At 37.8% G+C, this 4970-nt stretch overlaps 1 long non-coding RNA gene and 1 pseudogene across 3 annotated transcripts; both read right to left on the bottom strand.

Annotated features, from left to right (window-relative positions):
- The window catches only part of LOC106337421, a 4176-nt pseudogene extending 2233 nt beyond the window's left edge, over positions 1-1943 (bottom strand).
- Positions 1944-3251: 1308 nt separating this feature from the next.
- On the bottom strand, positions 3252-4658 carry LOC106343129. Of its 3 annotated transcripts, XR_001269926.1 has the most exons (5): positions 4509-4658; positions 4229-4383; positions 4053-4158; positions 3764-3964; positions 3252-3689 (listed from the first exon to the last, which is right to left on the bottom strand). It is a non-coding gene; the product is annotated as an uncharacterized LOC106343129 (long non-coding RNA). The 3 variants fall into 3 exon arrangements; XR_001269927.1 differs by lacking the exon at positions 4053-4158 and having other exon boundaries at positions 3252-3698; XR_001269925.1 differs by lacking the exon at positions 4053-4158.
- Between the last annotated feature and the right edge of the window lie 312 nt (positions 4659-4970).

The raw sequence follows: 4970 nt of genomic DNA, 5'->3' as shown, positions 1-4970 counted from the left end.
TGGATCAGGTCTCTTGATCAGGGTTTCGCCTTGGATTATTGCACTTACTTCCTCTGAAACCATCATGGCGCTGTGTTCAGCAGCTGGGAAGCTGTTGGATACCATGTCTTTTACATATTTCTTAATCGAAGATGATATTTTTACGGCATCACTTAGTGGCATTTCCAACGTGATTTTATCGATTGCTTTCTTGCAGATCGCTTTATCCAATTCTCGCTTAGTGTGCGTCTTGTTAGGAGGAAAGGGTGGCAAAGTCCTATACACACTCTCTACCGCCGGCGTGGCAGGGGTCGAGTGTCGATCGACATTGTTTCCATTCTGTCGATCGATATTTACCATAGTCGGTCGATCGACATTATTTCCTTCTTGTCGATCGATTTCCACATCTTCTTCCGACTCCTCCTCTTCTTCATCGAGGTTAATCGTTTCTTTTTCAGCTTCAGGGGGTTTTTCAGCAGAAGTGATTTCTACAGCGCTCGGGGAAAGGCGTTTTCTGCTTCTTAGTAACACAGCGCAAACTTGGCGTCTCGGGTTGGGGTCAGTTTTTCCAGGAAGGAATCCTTCATCCCTTCTGACAAACCCAGCGTTATGCGCAACTTGGCTATCCCATTTCTTGACATGGTCACTCAAAGTTTCGAACTTATCATATAAATCAGAATATACGGAATCCAATCTTTCATCGAGAACCGCACTCATTTTCTGCTGGCGTTTTAGAACTTGACGAATCATAGATTCCATCTTGCTCCTATGAGTATGTCCTGCCTCGTAGGTCCTTGTGAAGCTCATGTTTCGCTGCTGATCGGCAGGTCTTTGTTTGTGAAAGCCAGTTTCATCGATGAGGTCTACATGCTCTTCTTCATTTCCTTCACGTAGAAAGGTCTGACTCTCATCAGTAAACCGGACTTGCTCATCTCCAATCACAAAAGCATGAACTGAATCTGAAGTTTCTTTCACCTCAGATATCTGGTCTCCATTCGAATTCTCGGCCATATTCCTCCTCTCGAGATCAGTCTTCTTGGTACTGGTGCTAGACGCCACATTTTCAATGAGCCTCGTAGCTTCTTCAGGTGTCTTGGTTTTGAAGTTCCCGTGACTCGCAGCGTCCAAAGTCGCTTGGTATGTCCAGTCGAGACCTCTGAAGAAAATATTAAGTAGCTGGATTTCGCGAAAACCATGGTGTGGGCAGTCTCGCTGGTAGGCTCTGAATCTCAACCAAGAAGCCTTAAAAGTTTTAGTAGTGCCTTGAGAAAAATTATAGATCTTATTCCTAAATTCTTCGGTTCGTGCATCATCGAAGAAGTTGTTGAGGAAGACGCTTTTGATATCACTCCAGCAAGTCAAAGATCGTAGCTGCAATTGTTTCAGCCAGTGCGTCGCATCTCCAGCAAGGGAGTGCGGGAAGAGTTTGCAAAATAGATAGTCTTCAGAGACTCCATGCACCTTGATGTTAGACACAAAGTACTCAAGTGATTCGATATGGTCTATGGGGTTTTCATGAGGAAGACCACGAAAGGGGTGCTGACTTACTAGAGATAAATATTTGGGTTTCAGTTCAAAGTCTTTTCTTTGAATTGATGGAGGACGGATCGCAGACTTGTTAGTGTAGAACCGATCAAGTCTGTTGCAATCTCCAATAGGAATTGGAGTATTCAAAACAACAGCTATTCCAATAGGAATTGGAGCCCTATGTCTATAATTAATTTGGTTTGATACGTTGCATACTCGACCTTTTTGATCTCCTAGAACTACTTTTCCATTATTGAAATAGGTAAGAACATACTTACCTGCTTCTGGCAGGATGGCGTCGATCGATATTGGTAGTTGAGTGTCGACCCGTCGCTCGATGTTGTTGGCTGAGCGTCGATTGATTTTTGTATCGACCCGTCGCTCGATGTTGTTGTCTGAGCGTCGATCGATTTCCGGTCGAAATTCATGTCTTCCATCTTAAGTACATGTGTCAACAGGGAAGGAGGGAAAACTTAGCAAATTCAGTAACAAAATCTAGACTATATTCTAAGAAAAAGTTGCCAAAACGGAACAGAAAAACAGCTACATTGTCCATTTACCATAAATCTCTTTTTGATCCGTTTTGGACCTAAATACTCTTGACCAACTTTAAAAATTCATATCAATTATTTTAAAAGTCAGAAAAATATAGAAAATTATACAAAATATACATAAACAAAAAACAATCATATGAAAAATATATTGGTTGACTAAATATTAGTGGAACACAATTTAATTTTTAATCTACGAAAACTAGAAAACACAATCTATTGTCTACGACCTCGTAGATTGCAGTTTCAGATAAATACATAGATATGCAGCATGTAGACCACAATATCTATCTAATGGTCAATATTCTACCACCGCAGAGTAAATTGGCTACAAATTTCTCTTTGTTCTGAACTACGGTATATTTCGAAAACTACTATTTATTATTATATCTACTAACACGAAATCATAAAATCTGCCTATATACAAATATTCTACGACTGTGTGATTGCGTTATATACCAACATACTATATTCTACCATAGCAGGATTACATAGTCTAGTAGTGTATATGCAGTCTACGCGTGTCAGAATGTATGTTCTGCCAAATTCGTAATCTAAATATTCCCTAAATCTCGCCACAATCTGTTAAGAGAATATTTACCAAATCATAATTTTCCAAAATTTACGTATTTTCTATTTTTTTTAAACGTGTTCTTCCTTGTTCATCCAATATTCTTGACGAATTCTTTTTGGAAAGACCCAAAATATTTGATTCTCTTGTTGTATAAAATGCATATTTATGCTTGTTGTGGGTTGTGGAAATTTGATCCCCTTAAAGAATGAAGATTTTCTGATGATAAATAAACTTGATTGTATTTGCAAAGACATTGTACTCTAGTATGTACAAGAACATCAAAATTTAAAACCCAAAAATCTAAGATTCGTCAAAAACATTTGTTCATATTAATAGACTGAACTTGTTAAACACAAACTTTAATTTCTAAAAAACTAAAATATAATTTGTTAAACACTATGTGATTAAGGGTTTAGGATTTGAACCCTATCTTATTTAGGGTTTAGGGTTTGAACCCTATATTATTTAGTGGTTCGGGTTTGAACCAATGTTATTAAGGGTTTGGGTTTGAATCTTATATTATTTAGGGGGTCGAGTTTGAACCCTATGTGAGTCAATGTTCATACGATATATTAGAAAAATTTATCAATAAAACGTAGAACTAATACAATTTAAACTTGATGAACTCATACACTATAATCCAAAATCTGAGCCTAACAATGTATCCATAAAGTAGTATCTAAAACCCAAATATTAAACGCATATTACAAAGACGACAATGATGAGTCGCACTCTCTTTCTTTACAGATGTATTTGAAGTGAACTTTGTCACATATTCGTGGATCATTACACCAAGTCATTCCTAACAAACAGACAACACTTAATATATTTGTTCTAGCAGTTCTTTGGTCTATGGTACTTTGGACGCAGTCACGCAGAGACGAGCAGTGCTCGTTCGTATGCGGGTATGGCTCCATAGTGTTGTAACCGGGAAGCTCCATTCTGTATTTCCCAAGGATTTGACAGTGCGGTAGCTTTACATCATTGTTGTCGTTGCACCATTTAGGCAAACAGCTTGCATTGTTCTAAAAAAACTTGAGCATGTAAGCATCCTTGATCTGCAAAAACTGATTCCCTTGCTTTGTATGTGGGTGTGTTATCTTCTAGATTATGCATAGGTTAGTTCTATTACCGTGAATTCAGCAACTTGGATGGAACTAGAGATTGGATCCAACAAGCCACCTTCTTTGTACATTTCGAGGATGAAAGTGATACAAAAAGTTGATTTCCCATCGCTATATATCCAATCATCGTGTTCAGGAACTGCTAGCAACTCGTCAAAATAGGATCCACACTTTTCGACTTCTACGAGTACATCAGGAAGATCAAGACCCTGCCATTTCACAACATCTCAGAGAAAGAACTAAAGAAACCGAACAAAATGATGATAACAAAGAAGAATGTGGAGTCGAAGCTAATACCTCTGTCCTGAATAGCTTCACCAAAAAAAAAAAACAGATCTACATTTGGTTAAACTAACCGCACAAATATCCTGACATTGCCCATCCCTAATTGACAAAGCAACAACTACGAAAAAGAGGCATCTTAAGCTCTAAACTTCCCCTGTGACTAAAAGTAACAAAAAAGCAACCTTTACCTTTTGTTAAAACGCCACAGAAACAGAGAATTCTCCACGGATGCCCAAACCCGTCGAATCTTTGGAAAAAAATCCAAAGCCGTGCCTTCACCGCCTGCTGTATTACATACAGAAGGAAATTCCCCAGTATCACCCACCTCTAACAAAGGTGGCCACTGCAATAAAGTAAAAAAAAGGAGAAACCTTTGTAACTGCTCGATTTCAACTAGTTTTCCTTCGAATTCGAGAATCCAATATCACCAACGAAAGAAATCAAGCTAATTGCTTCAAATAGGCTAACCTCTCTGCGATGAGTAGAGTATGATTGACTAGCGTTTCTGGAAGCTTGAAGAGCTTCTTCTAGATCGAGCTGATTCTCTGCTCTGTTTTTCTCTCTAGACACACAGGAAAGAGGGATGTGATTTAGGGTTCGTGTTTTGATGTTTGGGAATAAATGAATATTGCCTTTTTCTTTCTTTTTCATTTTGTTTAACTTTTTAATTCAGTTTTTTTTTTTATAAATGAATTAATAAAAACGAAAATAGGTTTAGATTAGGGGTTTAATTGGGTTAACACAAAAATTTATACTATAAGGACAATTTATAGTTTAATTTAGGGCATAGGGACAATGTACTTGTCGTTTTGTTCTATATTTACAAATTTCCCATATTCTAAACTTAATCTAATTGTAATAAGAAAGAATCCCCGGCAATGGCGCCAAATTTGATATCACTCAAATTACTCTAAGGAGTGAATTACTCTG

Source organism: Brassica oleracea, chromosome C1 (assembly GCF_000695525.1).
Source record: "Brassica oleracea var. oleracea cultivar TO1000 chromosome C1, BOL, whole genome shotgun sequence".
Taxonomy (NCBI): Eukaryota; Viridiplantae; Streptophyta; class Magnoliopsida; order Brassicales; family Brassicaceae; genus Brassica; species Brassica oleracea.
Note: the sequence above shows the minus strand (reverse complement) of the source record. Positions and strands in the feature narration are given on the sequence as shown.